Genomic DNA, 24,858 nt, shown 5'->3' on the forward strand with positions numbered 1-24,858 from the left:
CTCCCCCACTTGGTTGGGGGTGACGTCAACGACACCTTGCACCAGATTGAATGAATGAATGAATGAAAAACTTATAAAGCGCGGCGCATGCAAACTGAATCACTTCTGGGCGCTAGTTGTTCGTGTCTCATGACATCAAAAGAGCAGAGTTTTGATCTGTCTTCTGAAAGTCAGGTGGTTTTCCTCCAACCGAATGCTGGTTGGTAAAGCGTTCCATAGTCTAGGACCCTGAAAAGCAAACCTTCTTTCTCCTTTGGACTTGTATTTGGTTTTTGGTACCCTGACCAGATTTTGGTCGGTGGATCGCAGAACGCGATTCGAATTGTGAGGTTCTATCTTGTCGCAAAGATATTGCGGAGCCTTCCCATGGATGCACTTATGTGTCAGGCAGAGTGCTTTAAATGCAATTCTGTCTTTTACTGGCAGCCAGTGAAGGGTTCTCAACGAAGGTGAGATTGATTCCCATTTTTTTTCCCAGTCACCAGTCTGGCGGCCGTATTCTGAATGACTTGCAGACGGGAGATTTGGTACTTTGGGAGTCCGAGGTACAGGGCGTTAGCATAGTCCAGTCTGGAATTCACGATTGTTCCCACCACGACTGCTACGTCTTCTTTGGGGATAAATGGAATAAGTCTGCGTAGTAGGTGCAACAGATGGTGCGCTCCGCTGACTACTGACCCTATTTGTGCGTCCATTGTCATGAAGGTGTCGAAGATGACCCCAAGACTTTTGACTTTGGAGCTAGGGGTGATGATTTGGCCCAGAATGGGCGGGGGTGTCCAGGTTGTTGCCAGTTGACTCTTTCGGCTGGCGTGAAACATAAAGAGTTCTGTTTTTGAACTGTTGAGTTTAAGATAACTCTTTGTCATCCAGTTTTCTATCAAAGAGAGACATTTCTCTAAACTGGGATGATGATCCTTTTTGTTGCAGATGCGAAAATACAGTTGCGTATCGTCTGCATAAGAGTGATAGAGTAGTTCTTGGCTACTGATAATATCAAAGAGAGGGCGAAGATAGATGTTGAAAAGCACCGGTGACAGAGGGGATCCTTGGGGGACTTCACATGACACCGTGCGCTTTTCCGACGTGAAAGAACCCAATTTAACTGTTTGTGATCGGTTTTCAAGAAAGGAAGAAAACCATGGTAAATCACCTTCTGCGACTTCTGCTACCTTGGCTAGTCGCATCAGTAACAGTTTGTGGTCTACCGTGTCAAAGGCTGCGCTTAGGTCCAGCAGAACCAGGAGACAAGATTCTCCTTTGTCTGCGGCCTAGAGGGCATCGTCCCATATTTTGAGTAAGGCCGTTTCTGTCCCGTGTCCGGGACGGAAGCCTGGTTGTAATGGATCCAGTAGATTTTTGGGTATCTAGATGCTGTTGCAGCTGTTGTACCACTACTTTCTCCATTATCTTGGAGAGAACATTTAGGCCTGTTATGGGACGGCGGTGAGTTTTGGTCCTTGGGATCCAGGTTAGGTTTTTTCAAGATTGGCTGGATTGTGCCCTCTTTCAACAGGGATGGCACTGTGCCTTCCTTAAATGACTGGTTTATAAGCTGTGTGATGGGTGGTGCCAGGATGTCGGCACATTCCTTCAGCAGTTTGGTGGGGATGATATCATTGGGCGATGTGCTGTTCCGCAAAGCACCAATGATATTTTTTGTGGCATCGATGGAGATCGGTTCCAGAGTGAACTTTGTTGATTGTAGAGCGTTTCTGTGGGTGTTTTGTGGTTGATTGACGGTGGGGTTGAGGGGGGTATTGTTTTGCAAGATGCTTTCCCGGATTCTTTCAATTTTGTTGATGAAGAAATCCGATAGTTCATTACAGAACTCTTGGGTGTCTGAGTTGGGGACTTCAAGACATCCTGGATTCATGGTCTGGGTGACCATCTTGAAGAGTTCGCGGGGGCGGTTTAGGGCGCTGTTAATCGCCATAGAAAAATGATGTTTCTTGGCTTTGAAGATTTCTTTATGATATCGTGTTGTTATTGCCTTGTAGATGATGTTATCCTCTGCAGGGCTTCTTTTCCAGGCGGCTTCCGCCCTTCTGCGCTCTTGCTTCAGAAGCGACAGCTAGTTGTTGAACCAGCCAGACTTTCTTTTTCGGATGCAGGCTTTGCGTTTTGGTGCTACTAAATCGGCTGACTGTAGCAGGGCTGCGTTTATGGCATCCAGTGTATCTGCGTCTGTTTGATGTGGATGGATTGTTTTGATTCTGTTTCCCAAGGTAGATTTAAAGAGTTCCGAATGGAGCTTCTTCTGAGATCTAGCCCCGTGTATTGTCACTGGCTTTTATCACTGGGGGAATTTTGGAGATTATGAAATTAATTGCATGGTGGTCTGTCCATGGCAATGGTTCATTTTCTAAAATGCTTATTTTCAGATTTTGTCTGAAAATTAGGTTGAGTTTGTGACCTGAAGCATGTGTTGGCCCGCATATAAGTTGCTGTAGCCCTAATCCCTCCAGGTGATCAATGCAGGCGTCCGCAATGGGATCCTGTGCGGAGTTGGCCCACAGATTAAAGTCCCCGAGCAGCAAAAGGTGTTTGCTGTTAAGGGTATAAGTGGATATAATCTCCGTTAAAGATGGCAAAAACTGCGATTTTGGCCCAGGTGGCCTATAGCAGAGGAGAATGTGAACAGTCTCCTGGGGGGAAGTTTGAAGTTGAAGAGTAAGGGTTTCCATGAATGGAAGAGGATTTTGAAGGGCTGGCTTAGTGATTGTAATGTGATTCTTGTGGATCACCGCCAGGCCTCCTCCTCTTTGCCCTATTCTGTTTTCCGTTATAATGCGATAGTTTTCTGGCACCAATTCTCCAAGAATGGTGTTGCAGTCGTCTGAGAGCCAGCTTTCTGTAATAAAGAGGCAGTCTAGATCGTTTTGTAGTAAGAAATCGTGGATTTCTAATCGGTGTTTTACTGCCGATCTTGTGTTGATCAAAGCACATGTGCTTGAGCTGGGTTAAAAAGTTAACATTTTTGATGGTCGATCGTCGATCGAATCTCAAAAGTTGCTCTATTTTTAAGGCCTTTTTGGTAACGGCTGGTAATGCTGTTGCGAATTGTCTCAGACCCCGAATAGAGTCCGCAGAGTATTATTATTATTATTATTATTATTATTATTATACAGGATTTATATAGCGCCAACAGTTTACGCAGCACTTTACAACATCAGGGAAGACATTATAGTTACAATACAATTTAATACAGGAATGCTCAGAGGGCCCTGCTCGTTAGAGCTGACAATCTAGAAGGGAGGGTGAAGTGGAACAGAGGGTAGTAGATGTGGGGGGTGATCAGGTGGGCAAAGTTAAAAGACAGTTGTTAGATGTGGGTAGGATAGGCTTCTCTGAAGAGGAGGGTTTTCAGGGATCCTCAAAAAGCTGAAATAGAAGGATAGACGGATAGTTTGGGGTAAGGAGTTCCATAGGCTTGGAGAGGCTCTGGAAAAGTCATGTAGACGAGCATGGGAAGAGGTGATGAGAGAGCTAGAGAGCAGGAGGTCTTGAGAAGAACGAAGAGAGCAATTAGGTTGGTATTTGGAGACTAGGTCAGTGATGTAGCAGGGGGCAGAATTGTGGATGGCTTTGTAGGTCGTAGTTAGTATTTTGAATTTAATTTGTTGGATGAGCGGAAGCCAGTGGAGGGATTGACAGAGAGGAGTAGCAGAGACAGAGCGGTTGGTAAGGTGGATAAGTCTGGCCGCAGCATTCATGATGGATTGAAGGGGGGTTAGAGTATGCAGCTGTAAGCCAATGAGAAGGGAATTGCAGTAATCAAGGCAAGAGATGACCAGGGAGTGAATTAAGAGCTTTGTGGCGTCATTGGTTAGAAAGGGGCGTATTTTGGAGATGTTGCGGAGGTTGAGGCGGCAAGATTTGGACAGTGATTGAACGTGAGGCTTAAAGGAGAGTTCAGAGTCCAGGACTACACCTAGGACCTTGGCATGTGGGGATGAGCTGATAGTTGTGCCATCAATTTTGACAGAGAGGTCAGGGGAAGAGGCACGTGGGGGAGGAAAAATGATAAGTTCGGTTTTGGATAGGTTGAGTTTGAGGTAGTGACGTGACATCCAAAGTGATATATTTGATAGTAAATTAGTGATACGCGAGGAAAGTGAAGGGGTGAGCTGAGGGGCAGAGAAATAGATTTGAGTGTCATCAGCGTAGAGGTGGTATTGGAAGCCGTGGGAGGCTATCAGCTGACCCAGGGAGGAGGTGTAGATTGAAAATAGGAGAGGCCCAAGAACAGAACCTTGGGGGACCCCAACAGAGAATGGAAGAAGAGAGGAGTAAGTAGAGTTGTAAGTAATGCTGAAGGTGCGGTTGGCTAAGTAGGTAGAGAACCAGCGAAGAGTAAAGTCACAGAGACCAAAGGTGTGGAGTTTTTTGAGGAGGAGTGGGTGGTCAACCGTATCGAAGGCGGCAGAGAGGTCCAGGAGTAGGAGCACAGAATAGTGTCCTTTAGTTTTGGCCGTTAGTATATTGTTTGTTAGTTTTAGGAGAGCAGTTTCAGTGGAATGTTGAGGACGAAATCCAGACTGAAGGGGATCAAGAAGGTTATTGTCAGCAAGGTGGACGCTCAGTCGGTTGTAGACTAGACGTTCAAGGAGTTTGGATAAAAAGGGGAGCAAGGAGATGGGGCGTAGGTTGTCAAGATTGGATGGGTCCAGTGAGGGCTTTTTAAGTATGGGGCTGACTAGTGCATGTTTCAAAGAGTTAGGGAAGATGCCAGAAGAGAGGGAGAGATTGAAGATGTGGGTAAGAGAGTGTAGAATAGAGCAAGAGGGTGAACATAGCATTTGTGAGGGAACAGGATCCAGAGCGCAGGTGGTAAGATGGACATTGGTTAGTAATTTAGCGACCTCCTCTGTAGTGGGTGGGGTTCAACGAGGGAAGTAGTGACTGTACCTGTGTGCATGAGGTGTGAGGTGTGGAGGATGTCTGAACAGTAGAGATCTCCTTGCAAATTGTATTAATCTTCTGTTTGAAGTGATTGGCAATCTCCTGGGCGTTGATTGAGTTAGTAGGTGGAGGCAGTGGAGGACGAAGGAGAGAGTTGAAGGTAGAGAAGAGTTGACGGGGACGGGATGATAGGTTTTTAATGAGGGTGATGAAGTAGGTCTGCTTGGCAGCGAGGAGGCTGGAATTGTATTTTTGGAGGGCAGATTTATATTGGACGAAGTCTTCCTGGGACTTAGTCTTGCGCCACTGGTGCTCGAGAGCACGGTTGTGTTTTTTCAGACTTCTAGTATCATCAGTTTTCCGGGGTTGAAGGGGGCGGGGCCTTATTCTGTGTGTGGTGAGGGGGGCCAGTCTGTCCAGTGATGCTAGAAGTGAAGTGTTGTAGACAGAAGTGGCTAGGTCGGTGCAGGACAGGGGTGCAATTTTGTCATAGAGGTGGTCAGTCACAGAGTGTAGAAGAGAAGGGTTGATATGCTGAAGGTTTCTACGAGTGACTGTTAGGTATTTGGAGGAAGAGGAGACAGAGGAGAGGGAGAGCGTGAAATTAATAAGGTGGTGATCAGAGAGGGGGTAAGGATCGATGGAGAGGTTGCATGGAGTGCATAGGTGGGAAAAAACAAGGTCAAGGGTATTGCCTTCAGAGTGAGTAGGAGCATGTATCCATTGCTTCAGGTCAAAAGAGGAGGTTAGACTGAGAAGTTTGGAAGTTGCAGGAGTGTTAGCATTAGTAGGGATGTTGAAGTCGCCAAGAATAATTGTGGAGATTTCAGAAGAGAGAAAGTAGGGTAGCCAGGCAGAGAAGTCATCAAGAAAGGAGGATACTGGACCGGGGGGGCGGTAGATCACAGCTATCCTTAGAGAAACTGGGGAGAAGAGACGACAAATGCAATGCACCTCAAATGAGGAGAGTGACAGAGAGGGAGGTGGGTGAAGTATCTGACAGGTGCTATGTGGGACTAAAAGGATTCCAACACCCCCTCATTTGCGTCCACTGGGTCTGGGGGAGTGAGTGCAAAGAAGACCACCGTGGGATAGAGCAGCAGAAGACGCAGTGTCAGATTCGTGAAGCCAGGTTTCAGTGATGGCGAGTAGATGAAATGAGTTTGTGATAAAGAGATCGTGGAGGGACGTGAGTTTGTTACAGACGGAGCGAGCGTTCAAAATGGCGCAGGAGAGAGGGAGTCTGGTCATGGGGAGAATAGAAATGGGAACTAGATTGTGTGCATTACGGCTGCACCCAGAGGGTGTAGGGTAATGGGTGCATTGAGCACAGTTGAATGAAGGAGGCCCAGGGTTTGGGGAGATATCACCAGAGGATAGGAGAAGCAGGAGGGTGAGGGAGGTAATGTGGGAATGCGATTTATATGAGTGGACCTGCCCCAGTGATTTGGAGCATTGGGCGTTTGACTTTAGAATTAGCATGAGTTGGTGAGTGCAGTAATAAGGAGAGGACAGAAGTGAGGGCGATATATAGAGGGTGTCGGGTGGACCAGAGGGGTGACTGGAAGAAAGTTTGAGGATAGAAGACACAACTGTCAGAAGGAGTGGTAGAGAGTGCATTTTCGAAGGGGGGGAATGTGAATAAAAAAAAATATGTATACCTGGATCATGAACAGCAAACTAAAAGTTTGTCTTGCTGTGCGCAATCGCTGAAGTGCAGAGGCAGAAGTGTTTCCACTTATAGAATAGCCCCACTTGAAGAGGAGCCCCAGACGCAATGAGCCCCCTGCTAATGCTTCCCCCAAAAGGATGCTTACATTTATACTGGCAGAGATAGGGGGTGGGTGCATTTCAATTATCTAATCAGGAGGTAATAAATGTATGCTGATCAACAGGGCAAAATTCTTAGTTCAAAAACAGATCAGCAAGAGGGCAATAAAATTAATGGGCCGTGATTTTGGGTAAGTCAAGGGAGATGATAAAGCATTGTAAGGTGGACAGATCTGCAGAGGGTTAAGCAAAAACAACATGCCAGTATTATCAAATAGACATAAACAAAACAGACATCAATGTTTCAGATTCTGGGTGGATCTCAGACAGCTGAAACATACCATAGACATTTAAACTAGAGAAAACACATCCGTTTTCAATTCTGGGTGGATCTCAGACAGCTGAAACATACCATAGACATTTAAACTAGAGAAAACACATCCGTTTTCAATTCTGGGTGGATCTCAGACAGCTGAAACATACCTTTAGCAGAACCGCATGGATGATTTTTCGACATTCCCATATCGCAGATTAGCCATTGTCGCCAGTCACATTGTCGTCAGTCTTTCCTAATTGCGGCGGCCGCAAATGAGGCCTGGTCTGGCGCGGCTGCGGGAAGAGCCGCGAGACGCCGGACGTGATGGGTGGAAGACTGTCCAAGTGAGCCGTCACTCGTTGAGTCTTCTCTCCCCGATTGGTCCAGAGGAAGGCGAAAAACCCCAGGCGTGCTGTGCCAATCTGCAGTGATCGGGGGAAAAAAATTCCTTCCTGACCCCTTAACAGCGATCGGTGCAACCCTGGATCAATTGGCTAGGGGGGTGTGGGGGGGGGGGTCTTAGTCCAGTTTTTTTGTGCTGTGTCTGCAGCAGCCGAGAGCTGGGAGGACCCTGCCTGGCTGCACTATCCCTGGGGAGAGCCGACTCGTTTGAGAGCGTCCTGCTCTCACTATCCCTGGGGTGAGCAGACTAAGATGAGAGCGTCTGCTGCACCGCTGAATCTATATAGCAAGAGTTCCAACTTTATTAGCTGCAAGCTTGTTCTGGATCAGTGATTGAAAAACAATAATGAAGACTCCTGTCTTACCTCCTGTTTCAAACTCCTGGTTTTTAACTCAGGCACTTTTGATCAAAGAATGCACTTCTGATCAGAGAGTCCACATGTGAAGCCACCATCAATTGGGATTGATGACAGATCCTCCCCTAAACGCCTTAGGCCATGCCCCGAAACCCTGCCAACCCTCACTTTTCGCGTCCACTATGGACTCCCTCCACCTTTGTGACCTCTGGTGCTTGACTCACCCCGCTGACAAGGAATTTACCTTTTATTCTAACCTTCATGCTGTTTTCACTAGAATAGACTATCTTTTTGGTTCAGACGATTTTATCCCTATGGTGTCAGCCACTGACATCCTTGACTTTGCCATTTCTGACCATGCTCCAGTTGCAGTCCTACTTGACAACCTCAACCTTCTCCCCCCCCCCCCCCCACACCCAAAGATCTGGCACTTTCCCTCTTACCTCCACAACCATTCTGACTTCCAACAATTCATGGAGAAAGCATGGATGGAATATTCCTCTGCAAATGCCCCTCACGCAGATGACCCAAACCTCTTCTGGGACGCCGGCAAAGCATTCCTCAGGGGGCGGATCATATCCTATGCTACTTCCTTTAAAAGGAACACTTTATCCAAGTACAAACTGGCCAGTTCCCGACTACACCAGGCACAAAGGGCCCTTTATTCATCTGACTCCCCCAACAACAGAGACAAATGGCACGCAGCCAAGAGATCCTTTGATACCTGGGTGGACACCCTAGAATCAGTCAAAAAAGCTAATTTAGATGCCACCCTCCACAAATTCGGCAACACATCGGGCAAATTGCTCGCTAGACTCTGTAAAGGCTCCTTCAGACCCACCCATATTACGTCCCTGAGAGACGCCATTGGCACCATTAAAACCACACCACCAACGATAAATAAGGCTTTGCTTCAGTACTACTCTGCCCTATACGCTCCAAACCCCATTGATAAACGGTGAACACTTTCCTAGAAAACCTAGCAATTCCCAAAATCGCTCCCTCCCAATTAGAGGCCCTCAATGCACCCATTTCTCTCCCCGAGATTTCGGGCACCATTCGCAAACTTACCCCCTCTAAGGCCCCGGGTCCCGACGGCTTCACTGGCGAATTCTACAAGACCCTACAAAATATACTAGAACCCACCCTTCATAAAGTATACAACGGCGTGTGGTCCGGTGGCCCCTACCTCACTTTGGGAAACCAGGCTATTATCAAACTGCTATCCAAGAAGGGAAAAGATCCCCTTGAGCCTGGTTTGTATAGACCGATCTCCCTACTGAATCTAGATGTCAAAATTCTATCCAAGATCGTTGCTAATAGGCTCTCTGACATTATCCCCTCTCTGATCCATCCAGCGCAATCGGGCTTTGTGAAAGGCAGAACGGTTACACTGAATATCCGTAAAGTGATGCTGGCTCTGGAACATGCTAAACAACACCCTGAAGGTGACTTTGCCATCATTACCCTAGACGCGGAGAAAGCCTTCGACAATGTTAGTTTCGAATGGCTCTCTCTATCCATGGCAAAAATGGGCTTCTCCGGTCCCTTCTGCCACCTTATCGACGCAATGTACACAACCCCCTCGGCAAAATTGGTAGCTGTGGGCATACTCAGGGTTTGCCTCTTTCCCCGCTCCTTTTTAACCACTTGCCTACTGTGCACATATACCCCCTTCCTGCCCAGACTACATTTTAGCTTCCGGCACTGCGTCATTTTAACTGACAATTGCACGGTCGTGCGATGTGGCTTCCAAACAAAATTGATGTCCTTTTTTTCCCACAAATAGAGCTTTCTTTTGGTGGTATTTAATCACCTCTGCGGTTTTTATTTTTTGCGCTATAAACAAAAATAGAGCGACAATTTTGAAAAAAATGCAATTTTTTTTACTTTTTGCTATAATAAATATCCCCCAAAAACATATTTTTTTCCTCAGTTTAGGCGATACATATTCTTCTACCTATTTTTGGTAAAACAAATCGCAATAAGTGTTTATCGATTGGTTTGCGCAAAATTTATAGTGTTTACAAAATAGGGGATAAAACTTTATAGTGTAATCAATTAACATAGATAATTGCATAACATTAGGCACACAATAATATCGGGGACATAATAATCTACAATGTATATAAAAGTCAATATAAAATTAGTAATGAATTAACTGCATAATCCAATGAGATGCCACTGAGGAGTCTGTGATGGAAGGGTTAATAGTCCTGAATCACCTGGGCTGTCCTGTCACACTTGCATCACAGTAACTATCAAAATCCAAATAGGAGATGCAAGTGTAATGTAACGGCTCAACAGTACCTGTCAGAAAAAGGCAGCCTTCATACTGCGGCAAGGTGTTGTAGAGGCACATAACCTGAGGGACCCAGAGCTGGCGAGATGATCCTGAATGGGATAAGACTCGCACAGATGCAGGTGCTGACAGGCAAAACCTGTATCAAAGCTCGGTGACCAGAGCCGTGCTACAGCAAATGGGTCCCTTACGCACGTGCAGCGTCGCAGGGAAGCCGTCCAATGGGGAGCAAGGCGCGCTCCAATGACATTAACCAGACAATGATTGGACCAATGGGAGACAATGGAAGGTGTAACGATGGTGGCAATGCTGATACAAGCCCGTGGATGAGGCAAGGATGAGCCTGGTGCCGGACATAGACAGGGCTCAACTACAGTGGCAGTCTATGGAGATATAGATTAGGGGGCACAAGAAGCCCATCTCTAAGCCACATCTCCAATCAGATATGCCGATGGGCAGATGGGAACCTGCTTTCACTAGGAACAGTCCATCTAAAATGAGAAGACAACCAAGCAGCTCCCAAGAGGAATGGGTATTACACACAGAGGTAGTCAGGGAAATTACAGCCCGCTGGGGAGTCCCAAACATAGATCTGTTTGCCTCTCGGAAGAATGCTCAGGTAAAGTGTTTCTTCTCGCTAAACCAGCAAGATCAACCTCTTGGGATTGACACTCTCCAAAATCCTTGGAACTTAACACAATATGCTATGCCTTCCCTCTGGTTCATCTGATTCCACGGGTGATAAAGAAGTTTCTACGGGAACAGACACAACTTATACTACCCTGTTTCTCCGAAAATAAGCCCTACCCCGAAAATAAGACCTAGCGTGAGTTTGTGGGATGGCTGCAATATAAGCCCTACCCCAAAAATAAGCCCTAGTTAAAGTCCTTGTAAAAACATGTAATCCGTTCTGTAAAAAGATTATATAATGCGCAGTGTGTCTCCCTTTTGTAACTTTATTGTGGAAAAAAACTTATTTACAGCACTGCTGGGCGCTCACGTGACCCGCCGGAGCTCTTCTCCTCTCCTCCCGGCTGATGTCAGCTGTTTTTTTTGTCAATAAAACATTATCAAGCCCCTCCCACAGCAGTACTCAGAGTGGGGCTGACGTCATTGGGGATCTTGGCCCCTCCCTCTTCAGTATTTGGAGTAGGAAAGAAGAGCTCCAGCGGCTCACGTGAGCGGCAAGCGGCACTGTAAGTAAGGTATTTTCCACAATAATGTTACACAAGGAGACACACTGCACATGATATTATCTTTTTACAGAACGGATTACATCATTTTATAAGGTCTTTAAACAAAGGTTTATTTTTGGGATTACAGAATTTCACAATGCTGACTTCAGAGCTGACAGGGGGAGAAACTTTTTTGTACATACCATAAATAAATAAGACATCCCCTGAAAATAAGCCCTAGTGTGTTTTTTGTAGCCAGAATTAATATAAGACCCGGTCTTATTTTCGGGGAAACACGGTAATTGCACCATACTGGCCCAAGGGAACCTGGTTCTCTCAACTCCTAAGTCTCTCGGCATAAGAGCTTCTACCTCACAGGGCAGACCTGATGTGTCAGGGTCCCCTGACATGCCTAAATCAAGAAAGTTTCATATGGGCGGCCTGGTTACTGAGGAGGACCTCTTGATATCAAAAGGACTCTCAGAGAAAGTGGTGGCGATACTACTCAGCACCAGGCAGCCAAACACCAGAGCCATTTACAAAAAGACCTGGAAGAAATGTAACAGTTGGTGCACTTAAAACCAAAGAAAAAAAATGATACACTGACCATCCTTGAATTTTTACAGCAGGGCGCTGATAAAGGACTAGCACTCAGTACACTGAAAGTTCAGATTGCAGCGCTGTCGGCGTATCTGAAAAGGACACTACAAGAGACCCGTTGGTCTCTCGTTTTTGCAGGGCATTAGCGAAATACAAAATGCCCAAGACACAAAAATGTCCCACGTGGGATTTGTCGGTAGTGCTCAAGGGGATCATCAAACCTATATTAGAGCCACTTCAAGGGATATCTTTAAGATTATTGACTCTTAAAATAGTGTTTCTTGTAGCCATCACAACGGCACATAGGATAGGAGAAATACAGGCTCTATCTGTTAGAGAACCTTTTTTTGAAGATTCAAGATGATCGAAAAGTCTTTCAAACAGATCTGGAATTAATGCCAAAAGTGACATCAACTTTTCATCAATACCTGGATATAGTTTTACCTTGATTTTGCAGTTCACCAAAACACAGCAAAAATCAAGAATTAAGTTGCCTGAATGTCAGAAGGTGTCTACTTCAATATTTGGAAATCACTAATGAATTCAGAACATCAGATGCTCTATTTGTCTTGTATGCAGGCCAACTGAAGGGCAAAGAAGCGTTCAAAAAGACAATTGCCAGATGGATCAAGGCAACTATACTAGAATGTTAGTGTTATGGAAAAAACACTGCCAAAAGAACTTAAAGCTCATTCCACAAGGGCCTCAGCAGCCTCATGGGCAGAAAGGGCAGGATCCAAATCTGCAGGGCTGCAACCTGGTCAAAATTCTCAACCTGTGATCAGCATTACAGACTGGATCTGATGTCCAGCCAGGACCAGGCTTTTGTTCGGAAAGTCCTCCAAGCCGTTGTCCCACCCTAGATCTGGTGAGTTCTTGGTTATCCTCTCAAGGGCTGGCTTGGAAGAGGACTGGGGGAAAAGCAGAGTTGGTTTCTTACCGGTAACTCTGTTTCCAGTAGTCTTCCAAGGCAGCACGATCCCACCCTAAAATGTCTAACCTTGTGGGGTTGTGTATTATATTGTTTCAGATTCTGGCCTTTGGGTCTCGGGGATGACTGACCAGGGACCTGAGGGGTCGCCTTTTATAGGGAGGAAAATTATGGCAATGTGTTTCCTGATTGTGAGGAGGAGCTCCATCTCTCAAGGGCTACCTTGGAAGACTACTGGAAACAGAGTTACCGGTATGAAACTAAAGCCTTGTACACACAATCAGATATCTGATGGAATCTAATCCGATGGATTTTTTTGGCGGATATCCGATGAAGCTGACTTTCATCAGTCTTGCCTACACACCATTAGTCAAAAATCCGACCGTGTCCAACACAATGACGTAAAACACTACGACGTGCTGAGAAAAAATAAGTTTAATGCTTCCGAGCATGCGTCAACTTGATTCTGAGAATGCATGGATTTTTGACCGATGGACTTCCACACAGACAATCGTTTTTTTTTCTATCAGTTTTTTATCCATAGTACAATTTTAAAACCTGTCCTATTTTTTTTTTTTTTTTTCACCAATGGAAAACAAACCAATGGGGTCCACACACGATCGGTTTGTCTGATGAAAACGGTCCATCGGTCCGTTTTCATCAGACAAACCAATCGTGTGTACAGGGCTTAACTCTGCTTTTTTTTATTTGTTTTGTTCCAATAGTTTTTATTCGTTTTAGCAGTTTTAAACATAAATGACACAAACACAAATAAGAATGAAACATATCAGTGAAACAGGTCACAAGGTGTAGAAACAGCTTATCCACACAATACTATAAGGGTATACATAACAGATGAGAATAATTGGGTTCCTGCAATCCCCCAAGCCTGAGGGGCCAGGTCTCATGTAGAACCATGGTAATATTATATTAACCGACTTAAAATAACTAAAATGAGACAATACAACTAAAATAACAGAAAAAAGAAAAACAAAACAGAATAGCAGACCAGAACTAGGGCGTTAGAAACAATAAACACAGACAATCACCCTTTGCAGTGGGCACTATATGTGTTGTGTGTCAGGCAAAAACGAACTCATGGAGGGCTAGACCTGAAATGAACCTTATACCATTCATTCCAAGGTTCCCAGATTTTATTCATCTCTGTATATTTACCAACCCCGGAGGCAAATAGTTGTTCATATGAACCATGGGTATGGATTATTTGGATAACTTCAGATAGTGTAGGATGGGGAGTGGTCTTCCAATGTCTGACCAAGGCCAACCTAGCAGCTAGAAGGATGTGGGATAGAAGCGTCCTCCTCGAGTGGTAAGGGATCTGATCTATACCCAAGGAAAGTAGCGTCAACCCCGGGGACAAGGTCAGATTAAGTTTAAGGATTTGTGCTATGCGGTTTTGAATTGGCTGCCAGTATTGCATTGTAGCAGGGCAGGACCATAGAATATGGAACAGCGTGCCTGTTTCTCCACATTCCCTCCAACACCCAGGGGAAATTCCCCTCGCAATCTTGGACAATCTGAATGGGGTGAGATACCATCTCAATGAGATTTTTTGGAATAGTTCCCAAAGATTAGCACATTAGGTGGAGGAGTATGTTACCCTTAGGGCCGTCTGCCACTGATCTGCTGAATATACTACATTGAATTCTCTCTCCCAGGCTTGCATGTCGGAAGACTTGGTGAATGCTAATTTATCCTGTAGGTAGGAGTAGAATAGTGATATGCCTTTGATATGTGTGTGTTTTGTTAAGTAATATTGAGCTATATGCCACGGGAGGAAAGTATATAGGCTGGTTTGTCGTTGCAATAGATGTGAAATTTGCACATATCTAAAGTATTCTGTCGTGGGTATAGAGAACTCCAATTGGAGAGCTCTAAATGTTTTAAGTGCAGGTCCCACATATAAGTCCCTCAGGTTCCCTCCAGGGGCCCAGCCTGCCATAGAGATAAGAAAGGATAGAGCAGTCAGCAAGAATTTCAGTGGAATAAGTGTATACTGTGGGGAAGCGTGCAACGTTGGTATACACCATGCATCAATAGATGCTTTTATAGTCGGTCCAGCGTCCGGGGAAGCGATCGAGTGGAGGTTGCTTGTAATGAGATAATTATATGGATTTTGGCCTGGGATCTGCTGTCCAAGAGTAGCCCACATGGATGGAATGTAGCTAGGAAACCAGCCCATCAGCTGGGTTAAGATTGAGGCTGTATAGTAATCCTTGATATGGGTATGGCCTATACCTCCCGCCCTCCTATGTTTAATAATTTTGCGGAATGCACACCACGCCCGTTTACCCCCCCCCCCAAAAAAAAAAAAAATTGTTGAGAATAGATTGTGCTGAGAGCAAGGAGGAGGGTGGGACCGGGATGGGCAGAGTCCTAAAGATGTATAGTAGTTGTAGGAGGATTTGCATTTTAAAGGCGGCCAATCGTCCTGACCAGGATAGTTCAAATTTTGCCAAGGCGAGGAGCAGAGAAGGCGTCTTTGATTGCCTAGGTGCACAATATTAATTAGATGCCTAGTGGCATCAGATGTTTGTCGGCCCTTTGTGAACCCTGATTGGTCCAGGTGTATCAATGACGGCAAAAGGTCCACCAATCTATTGGCGAGGAGCTTGGCATATAATTTCAAATCATTGTTAAGCAGTGAAATGGACCTAAAATTCTGGGGGATGTCGGGGTCCTTCCCAGGCTTCGACAACACTACAATCATAGCCCTAAGCATCCCAGATGGAAAAAAGGATGATGAGGCAGCTTGATTAAAAATACTCGCTAAATAGGGGACTAGTTCCAGTTTGAATGCTTTATAATATTCTCCGGTGAAGCCATCAGGCCCATGAGCTTTGTTATTAGGAAGGGAATCTATGGCTTTGACAATTTCAGTTTCTGAAAAGGGAGAATTGTGGAAGGGTCATCCTTTAGATTATAGAGTGAGCTATAATAGCAACTGAACGTGTCAGCTATCGCTTGTGGATGGAACAATTTATCACAGGTGAAGGGGTGGCGAACAAAGGGGATTTTAGTCTTATGTCTAAATCCTTTAAGGTGGTTGGCTAAGAGCTTCCCAGCCTTGTTGCCACTTACGTAGTACGTCATTTTAAGGCATTTGGAGGATTTTTCAAAGTTGTCAAGTAGGACCAAGCGGAGCTCGTTTCTAAGTTGTGTTAATCGATTGGAGACTAGCGGGGACATATTTTGCTTATTCTGGGCTTCTAGAGTATGAATACTAGATATAAGAGTTTGTATCTGCTGCCCCCTCTTCCTCTTGCCCCTCACACCCATCTTAATCAACACCCCTCTTATAAATGCCTTATGGGCATTCCACAATACCATAGGGTCAGACACAGAACCGATATTGCAAGAAAACAAGTCAGTTAGTTCCTTCTGCAAGATCTTTTTGGAGTGATCAGCTTGAAACAACCTCGGGTTGGAACGCCAGACGAATGTAGTATTTACACCCGGCGAATCGGCAACCAGGAGTGTCACAGAGGCATGATCCGACCATGTGATAACATTAATTTTAGAATTTACAATTTTAGGCAACAACCATTTATCTGCAATAAAATGATCCAGTCTTGTGTAAACACCATGGCTTGTTGAGAAGAACAAGTAGTCCCTCTCAGCGCTATAGAGACATCTCCAAGCATCATATGGATCTTGTGAGTGTAGCGTTGACTGCAGAGAGTGGTGACGTCTGCGTGAGCTGGATGTGGAGTCCATCTGAGGATCAGAGGGAAGATTGAAGTCCCCGCATAGGAGGAGAAAACTCTTTTGCACCGGCCTAACACATCTGAGGACTTGTTTCAGAAAGCGTATTTGGTGGTCATTAGGCGCGTAGACATTGACCACTGTATAAGTGGTAGAATTGATGTCACACACAAGGATGTGGTAGCGTCCCTGAGAGTCCGCAATTTCATTGTGCAACTTGAACGCAACAATGTCCCTGATTGCAGTCATTACCCCCCCTTTTCTTAGCAGGGGCACTGGCTTTGAACATGTGTGGGTATTTAGGGTGGGTACAAAGACAAATAGGTAACACTTACATCAGGTGTCTTAGGATACCGTACTGGTGAGCCAAGGAGAGTCGCCTCCACGGTCCGGCGGTCATGCGTGAGTCCGTTTAATATTCCTTCAGTGGATAGAAAAATGGTCATGAGACCAACTGCAGGGTGGGGTGCTAGACTGCAACGTAGATAATGAGAAACAAACAGTAATAATAACAAAAAAAAAACATGTAAACAGAGAAAAAAAGAGCCAGAGAAGGTGAACATAGGTCATGGTGACCTGAGTGCAGCCCATTGCTGCAACAACCAAAAGGGCGAAAGGCAAGTACAGTAAGGTGCCTCCGGAACAGGGCAATCAAGAATAATAAGAGAAGAATTCCAGCAGCTCACAGCCTCTTCAACAGTGTGAGCGAGCGTTCTTGGAATTGACCACATTCCAGTCGCCTCCAACGCGATCTGGACTGCGGTTGTTAGACCAACTGGGGGGATCATCTGGAATGATGTTCCATGTCTTTAGCAATTCCAAGCCTTTAGCCAGGGAGTCCACTGTGTGTCCTTTTCCATCATTGGTGATAATGAGTTCGGTTGGAAATCCCCATTTATAGACTATTTTGTGGTTACGCAGTGCCTTGGAGATGGTGTTGAGACTTTGTTGTTTCTGCAGCTTAAACTGAGACAAATCGGAGAAAAACTGAAGGTCTTTGTATAGTGGGGGGATGAGATCCCTATTGCGCACCTTGGACATCAGGCATTCTTTTATGTGGAAAAAATTGCAGGCGCAGGATGACATCCCTTGGTATTTGGGATATAGGATGGTTTTGGTAGCCTGTGAATTCTGTCCATTGTTATGTCCATTTCGGTGAGATCGGGCAGGATTAAGGGGGAAGATCTTGGCGACATGTGCGCGCAATTCTGATTGCGGAACAGATTCAGGAATCCCGCGCATTTTGAGGTTGTTCTTCCTGGAACGGTCCTCTGTCAGCAATTTTAGCCTTGACTGCCTCCATCTCTTCATCTCTCACGTCGTGGGCATCCACAAAGCTGTTGATTGTGGTGACAAATTCCCCCATCCTATTCTCGACATGATCTACCCGTGATGACACAGCCTGCAGCTCACTCCCAAATTTATGGACGCACGCCATCATGTTGCTGTGGAGGGAACTCCTCAGAGATACCAGCATATCTTTAAAGGTGGTATCCAACACTGGTTGGTTACTCGTGGGGAAACGGTCGATGGAGTCAGGGAGTTCCCTGGTGTCGTCTCCAGAATCAAGGCTTGCATTCACCTCGTGGGAAGATCCAGTGCCGTCCATCTTGAATCTGGCTTCCTCAGGACTCCCAGAAGCAGAGGAGGAGGTAGGAGAGTGACCGTTGCCTGCAGGAGATATTCGTTTAGAGGGTCTATCCTTCCTCTGCGGTAGATGTGGGGTGCTGGCTGCGGAGGGAACCAGTGTGCCTGTGCTATCCTGCTTCTGTTCCAGGGCAAAGTATTCTGTAAGTTTCTGCGGCTTTTGAAGCCCCTTTTGTTTTTTGGTCATGTTTGCCTAAGTCAGCGCGGTGTAGATATAAAGGTAAGTTGTCTCAATCACCGCTGTATGAGCTGCTATGCTGGCCGTCTCAATCTCCACTGTATGAGCTGCTTATGAGTTGGCTATTCCCTGTAGGGCCCGGGGCATCATTTTTATGCTGTCATCCTCGCTTCCAAGCCTCGCTTCAGATGGGTCAGATCAATTGTAGTGAAAAGAGCAGGCCATCTCCATCCCCTCCAGTCATAGAGAGGGGAACTCCACTCCAGCCTCCCACTGAGGTGTAGTTTTATTAGGTCTGCTGGTTCTGGAGGTGGAGCAGGTCCTGGTTCAGTTTGCAGGAGGACTGCATGCCTCGGGTGTACCAAGATGGCCGCCATAAGTGTGCTGTATAGAAAGTCACAGGTAAGTGTACAGTTCCGTATAGTGGCCTTATCCAAGCTCAGGATGGGTGGGGGGGAGGGTGCTAGTGGGTGTCTGTACCTCCGAGGGTGGTTCAGCCGAGGTGCGCTTCCGCGGAGCACAGCGCCAGGAAAGTCTGGGGGTTCTCGGGCCCAGCTAGGCCGCACCAGAACCGCGGCAATTGCGGACAATTCTGGGACTCAGCGCGGCCGCCAGGCAGGTGAGGGGGAGGAGGGTGAATGATGGAAGTGGTCCCTTACCTCCCAAAGTGTGGAAGATGTCGGCGGTATGTCCTTGGGTGTATGCAACCACGAGACCGAATGCAAGGTGGGCGGCAAGCCAGGGGTCACCAGACCAGTATAGTCCTGTTCATTGGGGCCCCTGGATGCAGGATGGATGTGTCTTGGGCCCAAAAACCGCAACGTTGATTGCGGATGGCGCTGGATTCTGCGAGGGTCAGTGGAGCTCTCCCCTAGTGCGTCCGTCCTCGTTTGCGTCCAAGACACGCCCCTAACTCTGCCTTTTGGGAGCTGTGTACAGGACCCTGAAAAACAATCACCACCTTCAGGCTTTCAAAGGGGCGTAAAATGGTGATTTCACTTCCTCACTACCTATCACAGTTTTGGAGGCCATGAAATGTCAAGATAGCACAACCCCCCCCCCCCCCCTCCCCAAAATGACCCTATTTTTGGAAATACCTCTTTGTAGGGCACAACAATTCATCCCTTTTGCTGCTTTTTTTGTTTTTGTTTTGTGAAAAAGAAACATTTTATTTATCCACAGAGTGGAATGGACGCATTGCTGGGGTTTAGAAACCTAGGTTTCCTCATCCATATTGGACATTCGAGTTAAGTCTTTTAGCCAGCGCTATAAGTGCAAAAATTAAACTCCAAAAATTAAACTCCATTCAAGAAAAGCTTCTTCGAGGCAGAACACAGTGCCTGAGTAATCGTAGATCTAAGGCACGTACAGCTTCTAGTTTTTCCTCTTCTCCGCAGCCTCCTTACAATCACGGGTCTCAGGGCTCAAACACTGGACACAGCTACAATGTGGGTGGATATAGTTAGTGGTGAAACTTCTTGCTGGGGTCGTTGCCGTGGTCAAGCAGTAGCTGGCAGTGTGTGAACTGACTTCCATACACTCTTTCATATTTCCTCATCTTCTCCACAATACCCTTTGCTCCATAGGCATCTGTGTATCTGAATGGACCTCCAAGGCATGGTGGGAAGCCCAGGCCAAACACAGCGCCAATATCTCCCTCAACTGGATTGCTCAAGATACCTTCCTGCAAGCACATGATGGCTTCATTCACAAACCGGGTGATCAGACGCAGCTGGATGTCCTCATCAGAGGAGACGTCAGGTCTTGCCTGCAGCTTGAATTTCTCCAGAAAATCCCTGCTGGTAGATGTAAAAACCTTTCCCGGATTTACGGCCCAGAAATCCCTTCTGTACCATGGCTTTCAACAATTCAATGTTTCCTCCTCCAAAACGCTTGCCAAAGCTTTTCCTAGATCTTCTGCCACATGAGCTGCCACGTCAATACCCACTTCATCAGCCAGAGTGGAGGCGCCCACTGGGAACCCAAATCCAGTGGAGAGAGCATCCAGTTTCTTGGGAGCAACCCCTTCCTGCAGAACTCTCACAACTTCTGCCATCATGGGGCCCAGACACCTTGTGGTATAAAATCCTGGCCCGTCCTTCACCACAGTGATGACTTTGCCCTGCTTCAGCCCAACAGCTACAGCGGAGGCGGCTGTGTCTGGGGAGGTTTTCTCTGTAGTGATGATTTCTAATAACTGCATCTTATCCACAGGGGAGAAATAGTGCATTCCTATCACCTTGTCCGGTCTCTTACTGACTGCAGCGATCTGACCAATTGGGAGGGCGGAAGTGTTACTGGCAAATATACAGTGAGGGGGGACAACGGCTTCCACTTCCTGCATCACTTTGTGTTTGATTTTAATGTCCTCGAAGACGGCCTCAATCACCATGTCTGCCGTCTCAAAGCCCTTATAGTCCAGCTGTCCCGTCAGGTTACTCATCACTCTGTCCCTCTCAAAGGAGGTCAGAGTTCTCTTCCTCACCTTGTCATTCAGGCCTTTGTAGACCTGCTGCTGTCCACTACCCAGATTTTCCACCGTCGTATCTTTCAAAATGGTCTTAAAACCTTTATCCACAGAGACTTGAGCGACACCAGCTCCCATCAGACCAGCACCCAAGATGGCCAAATTTTTTACTTCTTTCTGAGGAGCGCCAAATTTATTCTTTTTGCACTGAACCTGTCCATGGTAGAGTCCAATCAGGGCTTTTGATTTGCCGGTCATTGCTAGCTCACCAAATTTCTGTGACTCTGACAGATATCCAGCTCCAGAACCCTGATCCAATCCAGTCTTCACCACCTCAATGATTTTCAGAGGAGCCGGATGCAGGCCTTTGATCTGTTTACGGACTTTGTTCTCCACAGTCTTGTAGATCTGCTGCCTTACAAAAGCGATGGACATGATATAGTCTGTGCTCTTTGCCATCAGCTCCTTGTGCTTCTTCAGGGAGATTTGCATGTTGGCGAAACCCCTGGCAAAGCCCGCAGCAACTTCTTCCAGATATTCCATAGTTCGCTCTTCGGCGTTTTCCAAACCAGTTCCCAGTGGATCTACAAGTTGATCTACAAGACCCATCTTCTTGGCACGGTCAGCACGAATGTTCCTGCCAGTCAGCATCATGTCAAAGGCAGCTGGTATGCCAACCATCTTGGGCAGCCTCTGAGTGCCCCCAGCTCCTGGGAGTTTTCAAGTTTTTCAAACATTTTCTGACCCTCGGCGGACAACTGCGAGACTTCTTGTGCACTGTTACAGGATTCAATCATGTTGATATCAGCCCCAGCGATGAAGCAGCCTGGTTTGCTAGAGATCAGGACGGCACTATTCACAGCATCGTAGGCCCAGACTTCATTCATGACTTCACCAAATTCACTCTGCACTTGCTTGGACAGTATGTTCACCTTATAATTTGGGTTGTTAAAGCGGACAACAACTACATCTTTTTTGATTTCGTATTTTACATGCGTTCTTGAAAGCATGGCAGATGATATCGATAGCGATCGGCAGGTGGAGCCTGTCTTCCCGCCCAGCCGGAGCAGCGCTCCCACACTCCTCACAGCCGCCATGTTGTCCCGCCATGTTGTCCGAGGTGACACTGACAGGACCCCCCATTTGCTGCCTTTAGTGTCTGGGAACAAGACCTGAGCCACACCTTCAGCCCACAACAGATCCTTTTATTTACTTACCAATCATCCATATGCATGAAAACACAAGAGACTAACTTTAAATTCTTAACCAGATGGTACAGCACCTCAGGAAGGTTACAAAAAAAATATCTTTCCTGGGACCTCATAGTGTTGGTTGGAGATGCCAGGAGGAACTGGGCACACTCCTACATATCTTTTTGGTTTTGCCCCACAATAGAACAATTCCGGACAGACATCAGAAGTATCGCTCAAAAATGTACGGAATGTCCAATTCTGGACAACGCAGCCTTTTTCCTCCTCCATGCCTCCATTGCCCCTGAAAAGACCTAAACAAAATTGGATACATCTCCCTCTCATTGACACTGCCAAAGCATGTATTCCTCTCAAATGAATATCTCCACACCCTCTGACCATCAGGATGTGGCTCAGGAAAGTAGAGGAAATTAACAAATTGGAAGACCTTGTCCTTTCAGCACGCCCTCAACAAGAATGATACTCCAAAACTTGGTCGCTATGGAACACATTCATCTTTTCTGATGAGGGCTGAACCCTCTTTGAAAGTGACGCAGTAGACCAAATTTGTCCTGGTATGATTTTAGACACCTGTAGTACCCCGGACGTACCAACTTATGCCATTTAAATATTATCTATGTGATTCACAAATTCACATTTTTACAACTCTACATGCACCCCCATCTCCTGTTTTCCTTCACCAACCTCATATCTTTCTTTCACTCTGCTCTCACATTTTGTTTTCCCTTTTCTTTCTTCTTTTTTTTCTTTAATACCTTTTGTTTTTCTCTTTTGTTCTGTGTTTTCCATGGTTCAAGGGTACTTTTATTGTTGTAAAAGTCTAAACATGATTTGGGCTGGTTTCATGGACTCATTGTATCAAACGTTTATTCCTTGGTTGGACCGGACCTGGCCGGTCCAGTCTTTGAGGGTTTCCCTCCCTGTGTCATGCCAGGAACATTGAAGGCACCTTGGACAGCCAATAGGCATAATGTCTTCCTTTGTACTCAAGTTTCTTTAACAACAATGTGTTGTGCTGTAAGGTATGATGTTATGTTTATGCAATGTTGTGTCCCTGAACCACGCCCTTTGACTAAATAAACAATTTGAATATATATATATATATATATATATATATATATATATATATATATATATATATATATATATATATATATATATATATATATATATATATATATATATATATATATATATATATATATATATATTGTGACAGGAAGTCAGGTAAATCTGTGGGTGTTGTCACTGCTGGGACATACGTTTCTGCCTTGTTAGACAATACACCAATCATTATTAGGCGTCGGCTGCCAGAAATAGCCAGGAAGGCTAAGGGCCGTTGGAAGACTCCAGCTGTTCAGAGTGAGGCAATTAAAGACCTCTATAAAGTAGCCCAGAAGATAACCACTAATTGGCTGCATCACTCCTAAGGCTGTGTGAACAGGAGAAGCAGTGCCAGACAGTCTCCTGATGAGGTGAGGAGACCATTGACTTTTCTGTGTGATAAAAAGTCCAAAGACTATTGTTTGTGCTGTATGAGCAGCACTGTCTATCCAGCGGTAGACTTCATAGATAGGTTCCTGTGTGGAAGGTAGACACCCAAAGTGGCTAGAGTTTATTTTATGTTTTGATTTTGTTTATGCTGTTTGGATACTTGCAATTGTTTTCCAGCAAGAAGGAAAATAAACCAGAAACTTTGTTTTCAATCGTTTTTGATTGCCAGTCTGTATAAGTTCAGTGTGTGGTGAACCCATCCAAGGGGTCACACACCCCGCTACCAAGCTAACCCCTCACAATATATATATATATATATATATATATATATATATATATATATATATATATATATATATATATATATATATATATATATATATATATATATATAGTGCATATCTTGTACAATACATTTTTTGAAACCCATTAAACTTACATGAGGTTTTGTATCCCACATACAATCGCAAACATTTTACAACATCATTATAATGCCAAATTAACCTTTAGTAATACAATTATATTAATACAAATACTAATATGAAAGTATATGTTATGAGCCATTTAACATATGGGCAAGACCAAAGAACTGTCAGGGATATGTCGGGGACTAGATTGTAGACCTGCAGAAGACTGGAATGGGCTTCAAGATTGGTGAAAAAGAGACAACTGTTGGAACGGTTATTCGCAAATGGAAGAAATACAGAATGACTATCAATCACCCTCTGGAGCTCCATACAAGATTTTGCCTCATAGGGTAAGGATGATCATGAGGAAAGGAAGGGATTAACCCAGAACTACACGGAAAGCGCTTGTGAATGATCCCAACACAGCTGGGGCCACAGTTGCCAAACAAACCATTGGTAACACAATACGCTGCCATGGTGTGAAATCCTGCAGCACCCACAAGGTCCCCCTCCTCAAAATACAGCCTGACTTTGCCGCATTGAGAGGCCAATTGGCAACGCCATGTATTGTAAAATGTTGGATCTTCTTCCCCCAGCCATAACAGTGACAATGGGTCGTGGATGGGTCTTCCAGCATGACAATGACCCAAAACATATACTGCCAAGACAACAAATGAGTGGCTCAAGAAGAAGCATGTTAAGATCATGGAGTGTCCCAGCCAGTCTCCAGACCTTAAAGTGGATGTAAACCCACTCTCATCAATTCTAAAGTCCTGCCATAGTGGTGATCTATAAGGATGTACATGCCTCCTGCATGTATCCTTACCTGTCAAATGTCCCCCCCCCCCCCTTTAGCTTTTTGAAACCCCCAAACCAGTCCCAAAGTGTCTTCCTCCTCCTCTAGCACCCTGTTCTCCTCCACCCCTGATGTTATTCCCCTCCGTGTGTCCACACCCCCCACCATGTCTTAC

At 45.6% G+C, this 24,858-nt stretch overlaps 1 protein-coding gene and 1 pseudogene across 4 annotated transcripts in view; one reads left to right on the top strand and one right to left on the bottom strand.

Moving 5' to 3' along the window:
• MARCHF6 (membrane associated ring-CH-type finger 6) overlaps window positions 1-24,858 on the top strand; it is a 1,325,445-nt gene that overhangs the window by 608,096 nt on the left and 692,491 nt on the right. The gene's annotated exons all lie outside the window — the stretch shown is intronic.
• LOC120939555 lies at window positions 19,684-21,873 on the bottom strand (annotated as a pseudogene).

The sequence above is a fragment of the Rana temporaria genome, chromosome 5, assembly GCF_905171775.1.
Source record: "Rana temporaria chromosome 5, aRanTem1.1, whole genome shotgun sequence".
Classification (NCBI taxonomy): domain Eukaryota; kingdom Metazoa; phylum Chordata; class Amphibia; order Anura; family Ranidae; genus Rana; species Rana temporaria.